The sequence below is a fragment of the Periplaneta americana genome, chromosome 14 (assembly GCF_040183065.1).
Source record: "Periplaneta americana isolate PAMFEO1 chromosome 14, P.americana_PAMFEO1_priV1, whole genome shotgun sequence".
In the NCBI taxonomy this organism is placed as follows: domain Eukaryota; kingdom Metazoa; phylum Arthropoda; class Insecta; order Blattodea; family Blattidae; genus Periplaneta; species Periplaneta americana.
In genome coordinates, this window is record NC_091130.1 from 148,834,974 (window position 1) to 148,859,245 (window position 24,272).

General features: G+C 34.9%; 1 long non-coding RNA gene and 1 other non-coding gene across 2 annotated transcripts in view; one reads left to right on the forward strand and one right to left on the reverse strand.

Moving 5' to 3' along the window:
- Positions 1-15,063, reverse strand: part of LOC138712987 (uncharacterized) — a 29,537-nt gene extending 14,474 nt beyond the window's left edge. The window contains exons 1-2 of the long non-coding RNA XR_011335779.1: positions 14,927-15,063; positions 13,029-13,060 (exon numbers count right to left, since the gene is read on the reverse strand). This is a non-coding gene — a long non-coding RNA (uncharacterized lncRNA). The remainder of the gene's footprint in view (positions 1-13,028; positions 13,061-14,926) is intronic.
- A 7,424-nt stretch (positions 15,064-22,487) lies between these two features.
- Positions 22,488-22,558, forward strand: TRNAG-GCC (transfer RNA glycine (anticodon GCC)). Its single transcript has one exon. It is a non-coding gene; the product is annotated as a tRNA-Gly (tRNA).
- The last annotated feature ends 1,714 nt before the right edge of the window (positions 22,559-24,272 follow it).

Below are 24,272 nucleotides of genomic sequence, written 5' to 3' on the forward strand. Positions count from 1 at the left end.
GACAGAAACATAAATTTCAAGTATTATATGTTTTCTAGTACAAAAATGTATTCTAATACAATTTTTATGCTCGACCATGCCGAAATGTAGTAATTATACACCTGGTAGCAGCCCTTTAATGGACCTCATTAAAGTACACCTATTCATTAAAGTTCAGGTGTTCCACCAATCAGAAAATACCATTGTAGCAATATGAAAGCGCAAGTATCGATTATTCTCGGATATGCAATCGAAAGACAACTAGCGAAACGTCACGGAGGCTGGAAATCCAATACTGTCGCAGAAGGTTATGTTGAAGAATCGATCCAAAATAAAATTGAAATCTCAAATACAATATTAAACTCAATCGAAAAAAAACAACACACAAATTAACATCAATTCACCGTCATCTTTCAGCCTTTCACAAAGCACATTCCCGCAAATTCATTTCACCAATTGCACAATAAATCACCTATATTTGGAATAAAGTCAGTTCTGCTACTATAATAATTAGCGTTAATTGTAAATAATATTCAAATAAATTCAATTTGTCATATCGTTTTTCAATGTATAATTCAATTTCAAGGTTATATCAAGATTAATCTGTATTTTACTCTCTAGATTATATCAAGGTCAATGTCGGAAAAAATCAATACTTTCGCGTCTGCGCACATCTCACAATTTAGAAGGTCTGTTCCCCTCCTCACTTACATAACCATAACATGAATACTTATGAATAATTTCAAGTTAGAAATATGGTCGAGCATAAAAAGTCGTATGAAACTTGCCTATAATGGTAATTAAGACGCTCGTATGAAAATTATGAAACTCGCTTGCACTCGTTTCATGAACATACTCGCGTCTTAATTACTACCGTTATAGGCTCGTTGCATAATGTACTATTAAATAATATAATGAATGTTAACAACGAAGTAAAAGTTAAACAATTCACAAACTCTTGCCCGTAAGTCAAATTATAGCAACACAAGGGAATAATCCATATTAAGAAACCATATTTTGCTCTTCAAATTTTTTTATAGAACCACTACGTTCCCCATTGACTTTTAGTTCTCCAGCATCTTCTACATTTGCGAGACTTCACTCACCCAATGACAGAGTTCGTCTTACATTGTTTTCAAGTGGAAGAGATGCTCCTAGTTTCAAGTTTAAATTACGGTGTACAAAATTACAAGACACATTATTTTAAAAAAATTGTTTCCAGGTTCAGAGAAAGCAATTTCTATACGAATGAAAATGTTGCATTTCGAAAGATCTGCGAAACTAAAATCTCGGCAGATAAGCGATTCAATATGGTTAATGTATTATGTTGCTCCGTAAGTTCGTAGCGTTTCTGTTCGCCATAGTTTCAGGCGGGGAAGGTGGAGTGGAGACGTAAGGGGAAATCTGCAGCGAGTCGATTGAGTTATTATTGCCCAGATCTGGACTACAATGTTATATACTGAATTACCGTACTGTAATGTTGACAGTGGTTAGGTGTAGTACTGTACATAAAATATAGGCACACCTATTGTAATTTTAATTATCAAATGACCAATAATAATAATAATAATAATAATAATAATAATAATAATAATAATAATAATAATAATAATAATAATAATAATAATAATAATAACAATAATAATAATATTATTATTATTACTATTATTATTATATTATTATTGTGTAACATTTAGGTTCAACTAAAGGACATGTCAAATTTCTTCTGGTAGAATAAACATGTTATTGTTCTTTATATTTCTGACGACTTTTATGATAATATTTTTAAAATGTAGTAGGTTATTTTACGACGCTTTAAAATGTATATTTATATATTTCTTCAATTTAGGAAACATTAAAAATCAGAATAACTCAAACTTTTTGGGTAATCAATTGACTTGTTTAAGCAAATTTTAATTGTCCGCTTTTGAAACAATATCAGCGGAGAAAGTCTAAATTTTATTGTTCCTCCCCATTCGATTACACCACACTGGATGACAGATTAAACCAAACCGTATGTATTTTTCTGTATGTGATTTGATCCTGGTTGAGTGGAAGAGAAGGCCTGATGGCCTTAACTCTGCCAGGGAAAATAAAACTATTATTATTATTATTATTATTATTATTATTATTATTATTATTATTAACTAAACTACCGCAGAATATTTGTAGGGATGTAAGAGCGAACAATAACAAACTTATAAATTGTTTTACGAAGTCTGTTAAATAAAGAAGAGATATGTTTATTCCACCTTACATGCGGCCAGTAAAACAAAAAAAAATATTTTGAATTTGAAAATGATGTGTAGCTTTACTAGGAATTTCAGTGGAAAATAAACATAAGAAGATATCGTCTAAACATCTTGAACAGTAACTTAACAACTGTTCGATACTGGCATTTACTTTATTACCTTAGTGCCCTTGAAACGATACACGTTTACTGGGATTTCTAATGAACACCAGTGTACACGTCACAAAGCAGCATGGCTCCCTACGGGAGGCAAGTAAAGCTGGGAGGTCTGTATCGTTATATATGAGGGGTTCACAATCAGAGTGGACCAAGTCCTTCTGGAATAATTTTGAGGAATTGAGTCTTAAAGTTCCTGGCTCATAGTTAGCAACCTTCACCTTCCATAGGAAATGCTGCCCTCTGTGGAGTAACACATGAATTATGGAATTCGTTTGTTATGACAATGAATAAATCTAAGTTTTCTTCATCCGAAATTGTATTAATCCACAAACTGATCACTGGTGGACTTGATCCACTCTGGTTGTGAGCCCCTTATATATTTGTACGCTAGCAGGGATCTTAACTTATCGTTATAGGCCCCGACTTTACGAGCGTCGATCATAAATGTCGCTAATATCGATATACGTATGTTACTACATACTGTAGTACATTAAATGCCTCAATTGTTATGCAGAATTCAAAATTAATTACAATGGATCACAAAATGCATTCGCGGGGATTCATATGCAAAAAGATTGATCTTCAACAAAATTCAATTGTAAAGGTACGGGCACACAAAAAGGATGAGAGATGAAACGTTGCCAAAACGAATCATGCAACGGATACCACCTGGATGAAGTAAAAGGGGAAGACCAAGTGACACCTGGATGCACGAATCAGTACCGCAATAAGGGAGGGGGACAATGAATAAAATTTACAAGTAGACAGACAAGAATGGAGAGGGAGAAAAATATCGAGTAATTTGTAATCATAGGCTCCGGAAAATGTATAAACTTTCTTAAGCCTAAAATATATTTATTACTAGTGGCTTGTGCAGCAAATGCTGCAAACTAAATTCATTAGACGTTCAAATAAAAATTTTTCAGATTTATTTTCAACGAAGAATACCAGACATTTTGAAAGTTATTTGCTTCCATAATAATGAAACATACTCCCTCTGAATGTTTTTTATGCCAAATACTTTTCCTTGAACCTTTAGTTTTTTAGTTTCAACGCGAAAACGCAAGTAACAATGTCAGGACGATCAGTGGGTTTTTCATATGGGAGTAAAGCAATAGCTATTTCAAGTCATTGTGAATTGTAGGTGAAAGTTAAAAAAAATGTCAGGTTCGGTATGCTTTGAACAATAGGCATAGCATCTTGGTATAGCTCCTGCATGTAGAGCTTGAAATGTAGAGGGTAAAATCATTTTATCCTGCTAAGAGATCTTGCTGAAATAATCAAGAGGCTACAAAATTTTCTAGGCCTCTTATTTTATCAGTAATACCGGTATGTATTTTTCTGTATGTGATTTGATCCTGGTTGAGTGGAAGAGAAGGCCTGATGGCCTTAACTCTAACAGGGAAACTATTTATTATTATCATTATTATTATTATTATTATTATTATTATTATTATTATTACCTTTTGGTCTTTCCTTAGGAACTGTAATTTTTGCGCTCTCTAGAGACAATACTGAAGAGAATGACGCATATAAATATCTACACCACACCGCCATTAAGTATACGAAAAAGACCCAACATAACATGATTAATAACTATAAAAATATTTCATTTTTAATAACAACATTATCTTACGTAAGTTTTGTAGTTATATTTATATATACATACATACTATCCACACCTGTGGAGTAACGGTCAGCGCGTCTGGCCGCAAAACCAGGTGGCCCGGATTCCAATCCCGGTCGGGGCAAGTTACCTGGTTGAGGTTTTTTCCGGGGTTTTCCCTCAACCCAATACGAGCAAATGCTGGGTAACTTTCGGTGCTTGACCCCGGATTCATTTCACCGGCATTATCACCTTCATTTCATTCAGACGCTAAATAACCTAGATGTTGATACAGCGTCGTAAAATAACCCAATAAAATAAAAATTAATACATGCATACTACATAGCCGTCACTCAGTAAATTATAGAAATGAAGATCTCATTTCATATATTCTCTACATCTACTTATATAACCCCAAAACGTTTCACTTTCATAGCATTAATATGTATAATTAATGAAAAATAGTCACATCATGGCATTAACTATAACAATATTTAATTTCTAATGGTAATAATGTCATCAAACCACCTCAAGTGTTGTAGATTTCAATATCCAATACACAGCTGTACTCAGAAAATTACACACCACAGAATCACACCTGTAAATTATTTTTTGTAAGGCTTGAAGTTTTTAATAATCAATTGCATTTGAGTTCTAAATATGTCGGCAATCCTGCAGGTCATGGCCTTCGTATAATATTGTTTATTGTAGTGTGTTTGTGTTTTGTTTTATTTTGAAAAGCCATTATTTCTCAAAACTGACGACAGATGATTTCGGAAAATAGGAAAATAATGTAGAAAAATTGGCATTTCACTGAAAACTACTATCTTCTGAAAAACCTTAGGGTTCCAGGCTTCAAAATGAGGGGTCAGGTATTAAAATCCGTCCAGCCGTTTTCCCGTAATTTCCATTACTAGTTCAAATTATATATATAGATTATTATTATTATTATTATTATTATTATTATTATTATTATTATTATTATTATACGCGTCTCCTAAGATTGTGTAGGAATTGAAGAGTTGGAGGACGACGAAGATGATGACCTCAGACTTCCTGAAAACAGAATGATATGCAGCAATGTGTGAGGAATATTGGGGTGACAGAAGCCGATGCTTAAGACAGAGAGTCGGCCTGGGTAGCGTAGTCGGTAGAGCGCCGGCCTTCTGTGATTGAGGTTGTGGGTTCGATCCCGGCCCAGGTCGATGGCATTTAAGTGTGCTTAAGTACGACTGGCTCATGTCAGTAGATTTACTGACATGTAAAAGAACTCCTGCGGGACAAAATTCCGGCACACCGGACGCTGATGTAACCTTGGCAGTTGCGAGAGTCGTTAAATAAACCATAATTTAATTTAAGATAGAGATTGATGGAGGGAATTAATGAATGGAAGAAAAGAGTGAAGCATTGTTGTAATGTCATTTTGTTCTGGCGGGAGAAAGTTAAACCCCGAAAAGACGAAATAGGCTATATGATTATGTCTCGTGACCAGAATATTCTACGAAATGGAAATATACAAATTCGGAGATTTATCTTTCGAAGAGGTGGAAAAATTCAAATATCTTGGAGCAACAGTAACAAATATAAATGGCACTCTGGAGGAAATTAAACGCAGACTAAATATGGGAAATGCCTGTTATTATTCGGTTGAGAAGCTTTTGTCATCTAGTCTGCTGTCAAAAAATCTGAAAGTTAGAATCTATAAAACAGTTATATTACCGGTTGTTCTGTATGGTTGTGAGACTTGGACTCTCACTTTGAGAGAGGAACAGAGATTAAGGGTGTTTGAGAATAAGGTGCTTAGGAAAATATTTGGGGCTAAGAGGGATGAAGTTACAGGAGAATGGAGAAAGATACACAACGCAGAGCTTCACGCATTGTATTCTTCACCTGACAATTAGGAATATTAAATCCAGACGTTTGAGATGGGCAGGGCATGTAGCACGTATGAGCGAATCCAGAAATGCATATAGTGTTAGTTGGGAGGCCGGAGGGAAAAAGACCTTTGGGGAGGCCGAGACGTAGATGGGAGGATAATATTAAAATGGATTTGAGGGAGGTGGGATATGATGGTAGAGATTGGATTAATCTTAAACAGGGTAGGGATCGATGCCGGGCTTATGTGAGGGCGGAAATGAACGCGTCTTCCTCAAAAGCCATTTGTAAGTTTTATTATTGTTGTTATTATTATTATTATTATTATTATTATTATTATTATTATTATTATTATTATTATTATTATTATTATTATTATTAAGCAGAGAGAAAAATGAACTCTTAAACAGAAAGAAAAAACAAACTCTAAACCTTCCCGTGACGTCCATCACACAGCCAATGCGCCTGCACAGAGTGAATGCACTTGGGCGACACCCAGTGGCGCTGGATGCCAGACGGGCTGCAACTCAAACCGGTTCTGCAGGCGGTAGCAGCAGAGATTTCTAAAAACCAATCGAATGTCGACAACCTTATTTGACACAGGACGTTGCCCCTCGTGTTTGCGCTGCCATTTACAAGTGAATGTCTCTGTGTCTGCCTATCCCTGAAGTCAAGATACACCTCACTCCCACTCTAAACAAGGAGCTCAGGTAGCAAGAGAACCTCTATTTTACCCCCAGGTAATTCTGCGAATTTTTTAGTGAAATAACGCTTGAAATCTGATTTGTTCCGAGACGCAAACTGTATTTCTTCCATCACAGTCGTTCTAGCATCATTCCTCTACCTTCATAATCATTAACGCCTTCTTCATCTTCTTCTGCTGCTTTTCATTCATTTTCCGGTTACGCTCAACAAACTTTCAGATTATAATCAAAATTAAATTTTATTTTGTGAAACCACACGTGAATGAGCAACAGTAACAAATATAAATGACACTCGGGAAGAAATTAAACGCAGAATAAATATGGGAAATGCCTGTTATTATTCGGTTGAGAAGCTCTTATCATCCAGTCTGCTATCCAAAAATCTGAAAGTTAGAATTTATAAAACAGTTATATTACCGGTTGTTCTGTATGGTTGTGAAACTTGGACTCTCACTCTGAGAGAGGAACATAGGTTAAGGGTGTTTGAGAATAAGGTGCTTAGGAAAATATTTGGAGCTAAGCGGGATGAAGTTACAGGAGAATGGAGAAAGTTACACAACGCAGAACTGCACGCATTGTATTCTTCACCTGACATAATTAGGAACATTAAATCCAGACGTTTGAGATGGGCAGGGCATGTAGCACGTATGGGCGAATCCAGAAATGCATATAGAGTGTTAGTTGGGAGATCGGAGGGAAAAAGACCTTTAGGGAGGCCGAGACGTAGATGGGAGGATAATATTAAAATGGATTTGAGGGAGGTGGGATATGATGATAGAGACTGGATTAATCTTACACAGGATAGGGACCGATGGCGGGCTTATGTGAGGGCGGCAATGAACCTCCGGGTTCCTTAAAAGCCATTTGTAAGTAAGTAAGAAACCACACGAGAGACAGTTCATCACTTCTGAGGCAAACAGAAACGAGTTAGGAATAAATATTAGTTACAATGTCAAGCAAATGTGTTCTGAGTGGTTTCTAAAGAGCCGTGCGATATGTTCGGTTCGAGTTCCTCGAGTAGGACAAAGTTCGATATTCGCCGATGTTCGCTCTGCAGGCCTAACATGTTTGTTCAGCCTTGTCATGAAGGTTTTCGCTGTCCTTCACTCCCACCTCTTAGTACATAAGTTGACATTAGTTTTTGATGTGGAATAAAACGAGTTTTGTAGTACCTTGGTTGTCTCTCTCATGTTCGAACATGCCAGTTTCTACTAACAGAAACGCTACCAAAAACCGCTTAGAACACATACATTAAATTGGTACGAGGACACTCTTAAACCACCGGCAATGAAAGGGGCTAACCAGCTTGCTAAGGGAGCAGCATCTTCTAGTTTAGACTATGCCTCCTCCAAGTGTTCTTTGTCGTTCATGAAAGAACAACCAGAGCGTTACCCGCTCTGGAACAACTAAGAAAGAACACGATAAAGAAGTGGGATGACCATTGGACAATAAGTAACTTACCCTTACCTCAGGATCGTAAACAAAGGAATCTTTTCCCCACGGTTTTACATCGGGTTAAACTTAAATTATTGTATTAAGCTTCTTTACCTTCTTTACGTATTGTAGCTCTATATTGTCATTCAATTTCTATTTTCAAAGATTTAATTTAAATAACGAAAATTACTATCTGTGCACGTGTAACGAACCATTGCAGACTGTTTTATCATCTTCTATTTGACTGTTCATTTTTCTGGAGAGAAAGATATGAATTAACATCACATTTATGTAAATGTAACATTACATTTCTCCTCCTCTTTATAAAATGTTTGTTCGACATTGATGTTATAATAGTACATTATGCAACGATCCTATAATGGTAGTAATTAAGAAGCGAGTATGTTCGTTTATGAAACGAGCGCAAGCGAGTTTCGTAATTTTCATAGGAGCGTCTTAATTACCATTATAGGCAAGTTTTATACGACTTTTTATGCTCGACCATATTTCTAACTTGAAATTATTCATAAGTATTCATGTTATGGTTATGTAAGTGAGGAGGGGAACTGACCTTCTAAATTGTGAGATGTGCGCAGACGCGAAAGTATTGATTTTTTTCCGAGGAACGAATGTCATTGACCTTGATATAATCTCGAGAATAACATGAACATTAGTCTTGTTATAACCTGGAAATTGATTTAGAATTGAAAAACGAGATGACAAATTGAATTTATTTGAATATTATTTACAATTAACGCTAATTATTATAGTAACAGAACATAACCTTCTGCGACAGTATTGGATTTCCAGCCTCCGTGACTTTTCGCTAGTTGTCTTTCGATTGCATATCCGAGAATAATCGATACTTGCGTTTTTATAATGGTACAATGGTGATTTCTCATTGGCTGAACAACTGAACTATAATGAATAGATGTACTTTAATGAGGTGCATTAAAGGGCTACTACCAGGTGTATAATTACTACATTTCTGCATGGTCGAGCATAAATATTTTTTTCAGTTTTACTTGTCATATTTTTAAAACATTGTAAACGTATTTTATTGTTATATATAGTATTCTGTTTAGTTGATTACTCTTTCTAACTACAAAGTGATATATTAACTGCCGAAACCAGGGACCTTTAGATCCTCAGTCTTAAGGCTGGTTCACAATAAACCGGGAACGGAAACGAGAACGGAAATAATGTTAAAATAAATGTATTTAAATGAAAGCATTCACAATAGTTAATTGTGAATATTCACATTTAAAGACATTTATTTTAAGAATATTTCCGTTCTCGTTCTCGTTCTAGTTTCCGTTCTCGGTTTATTGTGAACCAGCCTTAACTCTCTTCCAGCAGAAGGACAGTGTTTTACACATACTAATTTGCATTATTATACAAGATACAGTAATTGAGGAAAAAATGTTGAATATTTCCAAAATTTTACTGCTGTAAGCTGTACATAACCCCTTAACTTCCGTCTCTGATTCGTCTCTCAAAAGGACCTTGTATAGGCTTTTCACGTAGTAGATGAATATCAGACGGTGTTAAAGAATGCAAACATTGATTTTTATTTCTGTATTTCAATTAGAATTTAACCGTTTCAGGCAATCATAGGAATTTCCTTAAATTTCATGTCAATTATTTTCTTACAGACTTGCATATTGAACATTTTTAAGACGGAAATTCATTGGAAATTATAGGTATAACTTTCGTTCACATTAAACATATTTTTGCCACATTTTGGGAAACAGTATATTCAGTGTTATACAGTCAGAGCACACAACATAGTGCAATTGACAAAGTCAGTAATAAGAAGTAAACAACAAAACAATAAAATTAATTCAAAACTCTCAACAACGTTGACATTAAAAAACTTCCTTTCCAGATTAAAAAGATATCTCGGAAATTTATTTGCTATTTTTAACGACATAATAAAATAATTATTCATTGTTTTAGTTAGCCTATGTCAAAAAGGTCACGGTTTCTGGTGTTGTATATATGAACATCATTCCTATGTGTCAACATATGTGAATTTTCTTTGACGAAATTTAGGGCTTAATAAATATACAGTGACGTTACAGTCATAATTTTTTCATTTATAAATAACGGTTTGCAGTGTGCCTTCATTGATGAATTAGTTATAATTCTAATAGCTTTTTTTGTAACATAAGTACCTTATTAGTATGAAAACTATTACTCCATAAAAATAGTCCATAAGAAAGTATACTATGAAAATAAGAAAAATAGACAACTCTAATGTAATTCTTTGGAACATACATTTTCAAATTTCGCAGAAGAAATATTACTCTTGACAATTTTTTTACAAACAGAATCAACATGGTCTGCCCAGGTAAGTGTGCTGTCCATAGTAATACCAAGAAGTTTAAAATTATTATTTTCCATGACTGTACTACTAAACAACAAAGATGCAGTTTTACTTTCATTTAAAAGAAATTTATTAGAACTAAACCATTTTTGGCTTTATTAAAAACGGAATTACTAAGCGTTTTCAATTCATTAACATCACTATAACAAAAATAGAATGCCGAAATGCGGGAGTAGTCCATTGTCAGTATTGTTTGATACTTAAAAATCCTCCCATTCACTATGAACAATTTCTGTTCCTCTCCTTTAATTTCAGAATTGCTACGTTTCTTTCGCAGAAGAACCTGCACTTCTCTCTGGACAAATAAGTACAAAACAAACCCTTTTACTTTTTCTCAAATACACATGTGGATGAATTCTCGTCTCTCGCGCTACATTGCACAATATTACACTAACTGGGTTATAGCTATGTTCCATGACATCGTTTGTAATTCCTGTTGCAGGAGCTTTTATTCAAGTCCGATAGCTAGCGACATGAAATCTTGATCCTGCTTTGTTATTAACTCGACAATTATCATAATTATACCAGAGTTTCTATCTCTGTATGCCTAGATCTGACCTCGTTCTAAGGCGAAGTAATTTAGTACCAATAGCTAAAAGTTCCATCTGTGTAACTGTGTGAAGGCTTTTGATTGTTCAAGATTTAAAAATGACCAATTCCGATTTAGATCCTAAAATTGACAGCTAAATAACAGTTGCATGTGGGTCATTAGATGTCAACTGGTAAAATGGGATAAAGTCCTCGCGATTTATTTTGTAGTCACTCTTTTCTTCTAAGAAATGTGGGCAGAAATTACATTTGATTAAACATATGAATTCTACCACTAATGTAACTACAAATACGTGACAGTTCTGTATAGTCCGGGTCAGCTTACTTCATACCCTTAGGGTGAAACCTAACCATTTTTCCCTCATTACTACATATGTTAGTGGATTGTGGTGATTTTCTAGTTTGCAGGTTGAATTTTCTTTAACCAACTTCGTTTCGAATTTCGATACTGACAATTACTACAAATGGTAGTGATTTTGTAACTGGTATGTTGATAGCTGAGACAAATATCGACAATATATTGGAGTTCCATGAAATTAAAATTGTACTAGATTTCTGAGCCGGTTACTGGAAGCTAGTGAAATTTGAACATACTAATAATTAATTAATATTAGTATTAATATTAATAAGAAAATAAGAAGAATATATTATCAGAAAATCCACAAACGATTAGGGAAAACACGGGAATTTTACTGGAAACAAGTAAAGAGATAGGTTTGGAAGTAAATCCCGAAAAGACAAAGTATATGATTATGTCTCGTGACGAGAATATTGTACGAAATGAAAATATAAAAATTGGAAATTTATCTTTTGAAGAGGTGGAGAAGTTCAAATACCTTGGAGCAACAGTAACAAATATAAATGATACTCGGGAGGAAATTAAACACAGAATAAATATGGGAAATGCGTGTTATTATTCGGTTGAGAAGCTTTTATCATCCAGTCTGCTGTCCAAAAATCTGAAAGTTAGAATTTATAAAACAGTTATATTACCGGTTGTTCTGTATGGTTGTGAAACTTGGCCTCTCACTTTAACAGAGGAACATAGGTTAAGGGTGTTTGAGAATAAGGTGCTTAGGAAAATATTTGGGACTAAAAGTGATGAGGTTACAGGAGAATGGAGAAAGTTACACAACACAGAACTACACGCATTGTATTCTTCACCTGACATAATTAGGAACATTAAATCCAGACGTTTGAGATGAGCAGGGCATGTAGCACGTATGGGCGAATCCAGAAATGCATATAGAGTGTTAGTTGAGAGGCTTAGGGAAAAAGACTTTTAGGGAGGCCGAGACGTAGATGGGAAGATAATATTAAAATGGATTTGAGGGAGGTGGGATATGATGATAGAGACTGGATTAATCTTGGTCAGGATAGGGACCAATGGCGGGCTTATGTGAGGGCGGCAATGAATCTCCGGGTTCCTTAAAAGCCAGTAAGTAAGTATTAATATTAATACATAATAGTTATTTTATGTGTTGTGTTGTGGTTATAATTCAAGACTATAGTCAAGTAAGTTTTCGGAGTTAGTACTAATAATTTCATGTGGTCAAACAAAATACATTTTTAGGTTATGTCTCGTGAGTCAATTGTTTAGTCAAAGCAATGGATTTCATATTGCCAGACAAAATACTTGACATGTCGATACCTTTCCCGTATAGTTTACCTACGAAAATATGTTACAAATTATTGAATTATTTGGAATAACCTTCCAACATAAAGTACGGTAAGTAAATAAGTCATTCAGTACGAAGGATCGTGTGATATCTGGTGACAATTGGCAACACTGACAAGACGGCAATATTTGCTGTTTAGGATCTGTTCTTATGTGACCCTCACTATAACTAGTTTTGCTTGTAAAACAGAGACAGGAGGGAACTTACTTCCTCTCTAGGCGTCTTGGTCTCCAGGGTCTCAATTTCGCGTGCGACAATTTTGCTTAATTTTATCCACAAAATTAGTTGAAATCTATGACAAAATGGAGCTCTTCGCAGACAATCTATCCCTCTTCCACATCCCATCTCTTCCTAACACCAAACGTAGTTGTAAATTTACATAACATTACATCTTGCTACTTACATAACTCCTCTCGTTTGTTGCTCCAAGGTGACCTGCAGGAAAAAGAAAATAAATGTGATTAGAAAAATAACAATAAAATAGAATGCTTATTCTGTTAAATCAGAGACGGTTTTTATCAGAGTATTTTTCCCATTAACGGACGGTTGCGATGGATGTTTATCCAATTGCTAATGACAATGATCTGTTAGGCTGTAGACACCCACTTCCGTGACAGATGTATTCATTAGCTCTTAATAGGTCAGTAATACAATTTGCACATAATCGACCTTGACTGTGCGAGGTGCGTAGGTGGGACAACTTGTCCGAAAAATCTGCCAACGCGGTATGAAGCTGTTCTTCGCACCTGACCTTGTTCCACGAAATTATTTGCTGGATATCACACCTGTCTTAAGGGGAGTCTGTACTTCCATATCTTACAATGTTAAATCCCTAAATTTTGGGTGCACTTTTCTCAGAAGTTATAAAAGATACAAATGTAGAAAAAATAGGGCATATGTAACATACTTTTATGTATACAACCGTCTAAATAAATTTAAAATTCCATTAAGCGGTCGGCAAGAAAAAATTTTTCATTGATAACATTTTTTGCATTAAGAATTACTACAATATTTTTGCTGAGAATAGGGCTAAAAGCTGACACAGAAGAAATAAAATCATATTATCATTTTATACATATTAAACTACCAAAAACGCGATAAAAACTAAAATTTCATTTTTGTGTCAAAATTCGGTGTACAGACTCCCTAAATATGTTTCTTCCTATTGGTTAAAAGTGCATAAGATTTGCTGAAGATATGGCGTTGTTAGCAGAAGAGGAGACGATACTAAGGGATATGCTAGTGAAGCTAATGACATCTGTGAGCAGTATGGGATGAAGATAAATGCAAACAAGACGACCATGGTCATAGGAAAAAATAAAGAGGGTAAATTTGCGAATTCTAAATGAGGCAGTAGAGCAAATGAACAGCTTCAAATACTTGGGGTTTACTATAAACAGTAACACGAGCTGCTGCCAGGAAGTCAAAAGGAGGATAGCAATGGCAAAGGAAGCTTTTAATAGAAAATGGAGCATCTTCTGTGGACCTCAGGAAAAAGAACTAATGAAGAGACTAGTGAAGTGCTTTGTGTGGAATGTAGCATTGTATAGGGCAGAAACTTGGACATTACGACGAAGTGAAGAGAAGCGAATAGAAGCATTTGAAATGTGGATATGGAGAAGAATGGAACGTGTGAAGTGGACAAACAGAATAAGAAATGAAGCTGTATTGGAAGAAAGAATGATGATGGAACTGATAAGGAAGAGGGAAAGGAATTGGCTGGGTCACTGTTTGAGAATAAACTGCCTACTGAAAGATGCACAGGAAGGAATGGTGAACGGGAGAAGAGTTCGGGGCAGAAGAAGATATCAGATGATAGACAACATTAAGATATATGGATCATATGAGGAGACAAAAAGGAAGATAGAAAATAGGAAAGATTGGAGACAGCTGTGTTTGCAGTGAAAGACCTGCACATGGGCAGAACACTGAATGAATGAATGAATGAATGAATGAATGAATGAATGAATGAATGAATGAATGAATGACAAAGTTTTCAGGAATATTTATAAATTGTATCAGACAATTATGAAACTTAACAAAATAAACAAGCTAAAACTTGCTTAAATCTGATACTGGAAGTGAAAAATCGTGGAATTTAAGAGGAGATGAACTTTAATGTTTAAGAAGGTGTACTTCTGTGAGCCATGGTAATATTTTCATAAAGGACAGGTATTTTTCCTGGACCAAAGGAGAGCTAATTTGTCTTCTAAACACATTGCATTAAGTTTTAGGTAAATTCACCATGTCAATGTTCAAAAACTCCTTCCCCTCTCCCCATCTTAAGTTCATGGCTAGCACCTGCATCCGTCTTCCTCACAAATAATGCTATTGCCACCAGCTAACGCTGCAGCTGTGCAGGCAGAATGCTCTGGTTCATCATCCTCCTGTCCTCTGTCGGAGACTCCAACACTCGCTCCACGCAGCTTCGGCTCTGAGGGCTCGTTTGACTTGTAGGCGCACTGCATGTTGCGGCTCCAGTCGACCAGCTTTCTACTTTCATCGCCTTCTTCCTCTTTTCTTCTTCCAGCCTTTCTTTGTTTCTCTCTTTCTTTATTTTCGTATTCTCTGCTAGAGCTGTCGATTTAATCTATTTCACTTTCCGCTCATTCATTTATTCATAGTTCCCTGCCCAACAGCATGCCTTTCACTGCAAACTCAGCATTCTCCAAATTTTCCTATTTTCTGCCTTCCTTTTAGTCCCCTCATATGATCCATATATCTTAATGTCGTCTATCATCTGATATCTTCTTCTGCCCCGAACTCTTCTTCTTCCGTTCCGTTCTTCTTCCGTTCACCATTCTTTCCAGTAGGATATTCTTCAGTAGAAAATTTCTTTCCACCCAGTGACCCAACCAATTTCATTTTTCTCTTTCTGATCACTTTCATCATCTTTCTTCACTAACTCTTTCCAACACAGCTTCATTTCTTATTCTGTCTTCTGCCCCTTTCATACGCTCCATTCTTCTCAATATCTACATTTAAAATGCTTTTCAGTCGTTTCTCTTCACTTCGTCGTAATGCGTTCGTGTGACTTCTCACTATGAACATAAAATTAATTATCCTTCCCAGACCAAAAATAGCATGTGGAATAGTTATGTGAAAAAAATTAAAATGTGTTAAGCCATTATCTAATGAATGAATGATGGGCATATACAGGGAGGAAGTGAAATAATCTCGCAGATTGAAAGGGACGAAAGGGTACATTGAAATGAATAGAAAACCTATATTACGTTTTGTGATTAAATCTACGGTTAATTAGAAAATTAAGTTCGATATTTCAGTAGTCCCACAACATCGCCGCCGCTAACACACTTCTCGTGATACAGATGTAAGAGGTCAACGAACTCGGTAACTGGGTGTGTCTCGCTAGAACAGCTGTTTTCTGGCACTGTGTTGCAACCTACTCGCAGAGGTTTTTGATATTAAATTTACACGAAAACCATTCAAAATATTGAAATACGCCAAATTGATAAATTATTCTTATGCTCGACCATGCCGAAATGTAGTAATTGTACACCTAGTAGCAGTCCTTTAATGCATGTCATTAAAGTACACCTATTCATTAAAGTTCAGGGTTTCGATTATTCTCGGATATGCAATCGAAAGACAACTAGGGAAACGTCACGGAGGCTGGAAATCCAATACTGTCGCAGAAGGTTATGTTCTGTTACTATAATAATTAGCGTTAATTGTAAATAATATTCAAATAAATTCAATTTATTATCTCGTTTTTCAATTCTAAATCAGAGTCCAGGTTATATCAAAATTAATATTCATGTTATTCTCTAGATTATATCAAGATCAATGATATTCGTGCCTCGGAAAAAATCAATACTTTCGTGTCTGCGCACATCTCACAATTTAGGTCAGTTCCGATCCTCACTTACACAACCATAACATGAATACTTATGAATAATTTCAAGTTAGAAATATGGTCGAGCATAAAAAGTCGTATGAAACTTGCCTATAATGGTAATTAAGACGCTCGTATGAAAATTATGAAACGAGCGCAAGCGAGTTTCATAAACAAACATACTCGCGTCTTAATTACTACCATTATAGGCTCGTTGCATAATGTACTATTATTAATTTTACTTTTGATATGGGCAGAAATCACGATCCTACTTGCTATAGTTTTTTGTTACATACAACATGAGCTATTCGCTCTGAAAATCTGCAAAGCTATTTCACTCCCCCTTGCATATACTTATATTTTTTTGCTCTGAAATTTTTTTTTATTTTTAAAAAGGATCTATTAGCATAAGTCAATGACAATTGCTGTGTAACTTCACTGAAATTACTCTTCTCCAACCAGGAGATCAACGGTGAATGGAATGTGCTTACTATTGCATCATCTATTGGAGCGAAGTAGATAGATAATATTATCGTTATAACGTCAGTTTAGAAAACCATGCGCTCTCCTGCATATGTTATTTCCTGTATGGAGGGATTAAAAGACCAGGAGATTAACCGTGATCTAATTTTGTAACTAGGGTAGCATAAAAATGTGTGTATCAGTGTTATTGTTTGTGCTTTGAGAGCTAGCCAATAGAGATACGAGTACCCACATGTGTGACCTTATGACATCTTATGACATCAACATTCATTCAAAGCATCACCCCGCTGCGTTTCATTCCGCAGAGACTTTCTCGTGGTTGGAGAATAGTAGTTGTGTATGCCTTAAAAATTTGAATAAGTGAGCTTAGAAACTTCACGAGCTACAAAGCAGAAGGTTAGTAGCTGTATTTTTAGATAGATTCACACTTCCGGGTTACTTTAAGGTGTGCAACCTCTCAATATAAACCAAGTAATCTCAGTTTATTGCGTTTTCTCTTAATTGCTCTGTTGTTTTTGTTTGTGAGTTATCCGTGACCTTTACGTAACGTAGTTGTTAAGCAACAGCGTTTATGTAGAAGTTGAATGTAATTAAATTCAAAGATATGTTTGCAGATGATCGAGCGCTCATACACCAGACATCGGTCTTCGAATTACGGCGAGAGCAGGTAGAATAACATTTCTAAAACACAAAAACTTCGTAACAGAACATCAACTCGTCAGTAGTGCAATAGTTTACGGATCATTCATCTCGTCTTATCTTCTTATCATAGAGCAGGTCATAACCTTTACATATTCAGCTGTATCATCTAGCTATAAAGTCCGTATCATATCAAAGAAATTCCGACTGAAGCTACGAAAACAGCAAGAATTTCCGGATACCAATAAAGTGTCATTTGGCGATGAAAATTCAGGATTCTAGACCGTAAAATGTGAAAACGTTTTGAGTTCGATTTTTAACGGAAGTCATAAAAATCCCAGTTGGAAAAAGGGACAGGAATTTTAAGAAAATCCCTGATTGTGTGTAATGTCTATACATACAGATCTTTTTAGGATAAATAAATTTAATAATTGAAGGATTGATAGCAAAAACCGGACAGTCCAAAAATTCCAATTTTGAGCACAGTACATTTATCTTCATTTCATTTCAAGCGGCATCGATTGATACTATAGAAACCCAGATTTGTGCCATTAAAATGAGTGTTTGAAGTGTAGCAATTCTGCAAAAAGCGTATTAGTCCAACGTCTTTCTAGCAAAAGATGGACGTCACAAACTTACCCGGTTCTTGTTAGAAAATATTATGAAGATGGCATTAGTGTTATTTTCTTTTGTTTTATCGCCATATTAGCTGTTATTGTCGGTGTTATTGGTTAAATATTTCGTTTTACAATTAATGAATGATCATAAAAATGAACCAGATCCAAAAAAGCACGTCATCAGAATGAGGAGGATGTTGAGGTGGCAGAAGATGACAACAGCAGTGGATGTGATGAGTGAAAACAACTATACCAACAACAATAATAATAATAATAATAATAATAATAATAATAATAATAATAATAATAATAATAATAATAATAATAGCCTAATAATAACAATTTTATTGAGCTTAGTTTACTGATATTAGAATAATTATTTTTCGGCACTTGATATACCTAACGTGTCAAGAATTCAAAGACTGAAGGACCAAATTTAGAAAGAAAAAAATGTAAACGTAACAATATTGTTTTTTTTTTTTTTTTTGTTCAGGAAATCATTTCAACATTAAGTTTTTAATTCAATAAAACACATATAAAGTATTTATTTTTATGTTGATATAGTTGACAATATGAATGAAACATGATTTCATATAGGCCTACTTTTTTTTTTAGCTAATATGTGTATATATAAAATTTTCTGTAAAAAGAGGATATGTCCAAAAACATTTTTCCAAGAAACCATATAAAAGAGATAGTGAAACATAAAAAAATGTCAGATTATTTTATTGTATGCGAAACGTAAGGGGCAGTTTTTTTTTTTTTCATTTTCTGAAAAATTAATATTTTGGACTTGTCCGGTCTACACTCCCATTTCAATGGAATATTTTAGAGAACGAAAACAATAATAATCTTTATTTCACGTTATAAAAATTTAAACACTTAAAACTCTACAGTCAAAAACAGAAGTACGATATTATTTTAAACGAACAAAATTTAAAAAAATATATATTTTTAAACTATTTCGATTTAATTTTAATTAAATATTCGGTGAACACGGGCAATAAGGAAAACTTATTTTATTGTATACAAATCAACTTAATGATTTACAATAACTCCGTTTGTCGTACTGCAAGCATTTTCTTCAGACAATCAGAAATCTAGTTCCCTCCCATTTTCATTTTTAAAGTGGTAACCGGTAAATTTACATTTACAAGAAATCAAATTTCCCGAGACGTCTTTAGAATCATTCATGTGTGTTATGTTCATATTTCTCGTTTTCTGATCCGTCGTATCGAGCACGTCAGCTGCTCAGAGTACAGTGGAGCTCCACAAATATACACAGCAATGGTCCGTGTGCGAGACGAGGTACGAACTCTGTCTTTCTACGGAGTACTGCGGACATTGGTAAACATAAGGGCTGTACAATGTTTTTATGGCGTGCGGACCGAAACAAATAATTAACGTACATAATTTTAAATAATATATTGTAGTATATGCAAAATATATAACAAAACCAATCCATGATTAAGTATAATATATACGTGATACATCTGAAACATAAACAAACTTCTGAAGGAAATCTCTCTAATGTATCTACATACAGAGCTTTCATTTCAAAACTTCCCACTCTAAATTGAATTAAATTGAATTCAATGTAAACAAAAAAAAAAAAACACGTAAATTTAGATATTGAGGGAGAAGTCTTAAACCAGACTTAAATGCATTTTAGATTTCACCTCCCACTCCCAACCACTTCCACTTTGAAATTTCAAATGGCACCCCTATATTTTTTTTATACTTAAATATGAAATATCATTCAATTGTTTATACACCACATTCTTTATTTTGTCTTCGCATCTTTTGTTTTCTATTGTCGCCTGGCAACCTGGATTACTGTTATTGTTGATTAGAGCTGAAGAGACTAAAGCTACAAAAACTTAAGGCTCATTCACAATGAAAATTAAACATAACGTAAATATGAACATAAGCACATAAACATATGCCACAAACTTAAGTAGCCAAGGCCCATTCACAATGAAAATTAAACATAACGTAAACATAACACGTGTGTGGAAACAAACATACCGAATCAACAAAACTACAGAATCTATTATATAAAAATGGAGAATTGCACAATGACTGACGATGTAGCTATTCAATTTATGTTTCTAATAACTACAATGGCATCAGTATATGGCTTTCAGTACTTGAAATCAAAGAAACGGAGATGTAAAATAATCAACTTTTCGTCATATGATTCCATGTTGCGCGCCTAGCTATCATCACGGCCAATAGATCAAAATGTTGCCTGTAGGCAAAGCCCATGAGATGTTAAACAAAAAGTGAAAACACGCTTTCCGCTTGTGTACTGTTTCCAAATCGCATAAACATAAGTATGAAAGTTTGGAGTTTGCAAACTTTCATGTTAACGTCTTATGATTAAGATTAAGTTTATGCTTATGTAATTCATTGTGAATGCTTTCACTAAATAACATGGACACAAGGTTTTATGCTTACGTTATGTTTATGTTTAATTTTCATTGTGAATGGGCCTTTATTGAGCATTTCATGTAATAGTTGTGTTTGTGCATTAAATTATTTTACAATGGTGTATACCCTTGAAGAGAGAACATAAATCATCCCTATTGATTAAATTTAGGAAATTACACAAAATAAGCTGTGTTTTCATCCTACAATCAACTGATAATACAAAGCTTCTTATAATCACTACAGAATGCCTCGTATTTAAATGAATTTTGTTTCATCCCTTGCACTGTTCTGACCGAAATGTCAAATTCTTGAGAGATGGCTCTGATTGATTCACATTTTTTAACCGTTCCAATAGTTGTAACTTCTGCTTCAACATAAGTACACATTTTTTGTTCCCTGCCTTGCTGCCAACGTGTACGAGTATCTGCACACTACTGCACTGGTTCAACTGGTCAGCCCTGTGCAGCACGGGACAGGATGCGTTGACTTACCTTGTATCGGGAAGTATACGAGAGTGAGCGTCTATTTCTGGAGTTCCACTGTACCTGGCCTATGACACATATACCTGTCTCTCTCAGCAGGCAATAAATAACCTTAATGTGAAATAAAAAAAACATAACCTACTTGACATAATATCGTTTGTATTTTTATTCTTAGAAAGATAGTAAGTAAACCCTACAAAAACAGATTCTGCATTTTTTTTGTATTATTTCCTGTTTTATTATTCATATTTTAGACTTCGTTTGTGCATGTAGCCAAATCCTGGCCATACTCATGACGCTTATGTAGAATTTGAATTTGAATAGTATTACAATGGCTTCTTGAGGACTTCTATACTTCTGTAACACTAGAAGGAAGGTAGTAGAGTACTTAAAAAACTAGAGTGCATCGGTCGGGAATTCAACCCGGGCCGCCTGCGTGGCAGGCGAGCATTCGACCACTGAAGCACCGATGCTTACAAAGCAAGTACAACGTTCTTATTGAACCACATTGGATGTTGGCAACAGAACATAATGCTATAAATGCAGTCAGTTTTATTTATTTATCTAGGGTCCATCTTCAACAATGTGTTCTTAGTAGAGTCATCTCTCCTAGAAAACATATTTTAAGATTGATATTCGTTTTCTTGTGACGTACCGGTAATAATTATGAAAGGATCTTCTTATGACTTCCTCATCAACAATCAAAACAGAAATCAATCTGCTTTTACCTCACTCGCGTTTTTACCGGTGTTCTTCTCCTTGTTGTATTTGTCATTATCCTTATCGTGGTCCATGTCGTGGTTCATGACGTGATCCTTATCGTTGTTTTATTCCTGTTGATCCTTATCGTGGTCCTTGTCGTGATTCTTATCGTTGTCTTGGTTCTGTCGTGGTCCATATCTTTGTCCATTTGTCCTTGTCGTGATCCTTATCGTCGTCCTTGTTGTCTTTGTCGTAGTCCTTTCAGTGGTCCTTGATGTCTTTGTCATGGTCCTTATAGTAGTCCTTGTTTTCCTTAAGTTGACCTTATACTGGTCCTTGTCTTTGTCGTGCTTCTTATTGTGGTCCTTGTTGTCTTTGTTATGGTCCTATATTTTTCATTTATAAAGAATGTTTTCTCCATTTGAAAGTGACTTCTGTGTCACACGGTACTTTCCACACTTTCATAAAAGACATTAGCAACATTTTATCTTGATATGTATCCACGCAAATATGATTATCCACCAGAATGCCTACAAGTAGGCAATAAATACGTGTAGATAGTAAAACTCCGTAATCGATAGAATTATAGCTACAGTTGAAAGATGAATTTATGCGTAGGACTTCAGTAAATAGGAAACATTGAAACCTGAGCATCGGTGGTTCAGTGGTAGAATGCTCGCCTGCCACGCGGGCGGCCCGGGTTCGATTCCCGGCCGATGCATTTCTCTTTTTTTTTTTATATTCGAAACGGTTCTAGTAACGTAAAACCCATTACTTAATATAATTTTTGTTGAACTTTATTATAAAATGTGCCTCCTTCCAAAGCGAGGATAATAAAATTCTCCCCGAACTGAAGTTCACCTCAGCTGATATTCGTTACAAGGACTGGGTGTTCAAATTAGACAGGATTCGAATTGGTTTAGTCTCGTGGTGTATATGATAGCTTGGAAAGCAAGTTTTGTGATATAGGGGAAATTTTTTGACCACCTATAAAAGCGCGTTACATTAAGTTCCGTTATTTTCAGTCGGGATTCTCAATTCTTAAATGGAGTAAAATGAAAGAGTTATTCTTGCAAGGAAATGTGAATTATGCATTTTTAACGAATCCGTTTCCTTTACTTCATTAGTATCTATTCTTATGTTTAAATTCTAGTCTACAAAGTACATATATTTGTGAAATGTGATCCTAGTAAAAGATTTTTAATTTTTATTTTAGAAATTAGAGAGATTTTTATTTTTGTGAATTAAATCTGTGTAATACTCTGGATCACTCCTTAGGACCAGCTCACCTAACGAGTGAAGACTACTGAGCCAAGCCCTGTCAATCAGGAGGCCCTTGCCCTTACGGGATCTAGCAGGCTAAATTTATTATTATTATTATTATTATCATTATTATTATTATTATTATTATTATTATTATTATTATTATTATTAATACTTTGGTATCAGAATCTTAAATTTTAATTCAGAAAAAAAAAAACCAGATACGTTTGTGAATCATAAAATGTTATGTCATTTTCAAGTCTTTTTTTTTTTTAACAGAACTGTTCCCGAACATGAGCTTTGCTCTTTTCATTTAGCGTGTTTATGTATGATAAGTTATTGTTAAATAAAATAAATAAAAATACAAAAAAAAAAATTAACCGTAATTCCGGAAATTTTCTCGACGAAACCTTCTCAGAATTAACAGATACATTCAACATTTTTCTTGTTAACGTGCAAAGTAATACATAAAACGGACATAATTTTTAAAAAAGTTAAAAACAAACTGCGAAACTCAAGACATTCCAAAGTACTACAAATTATTAAATCGGTAACATCGTTTGTCTTCGGGTAAGCCCGGCATGCAAACCTGTGACATGAATATAAAAAAAGTGACGGAAGCTCCATTCAAAACTGAACACGGTGTATGTTTACTCAGTAGATTGCCTGCGGTTCAAACGTAGTAGTGACAAACATAGGTCGTTATCTGCATTAACATTTTTTGTGCCCAGTTCTTCCCAACATGAGGGCGGCTGCAGACCTGTCCATTCATCTCCCACATGCAAACTACCTGTATGACCTTACAGGGCAGGTGGCAAATTACCTCCTACGTCACAGGTGACGTAACTGTCTCTACGTCATGAGGTACGACCGGATTGATTTGGATGAGGAGGCAGAGCAGAGGTCCAGTGGGTAGACGGACAGTGGAAACTGGAAATAAGAATGTAAGATGTACTAGGAATTTCTGTGAATCACTGTTGCTTCTTTAAATGGTCCCTCTTCTTTTGCTTATTTGATGTTTCTTTTAGTTATCTAGTATTTCCCCTTCTTCAAATAATCCTCCCCTATACTCCTACTAGTCGTATTTTTTCAGCTTCAGCCACGCCCAAAAAATTCCCTTCGCTATTTTTCTTGTATATGCGATTCCGAATCAATCGTCAGCCATAATGGGT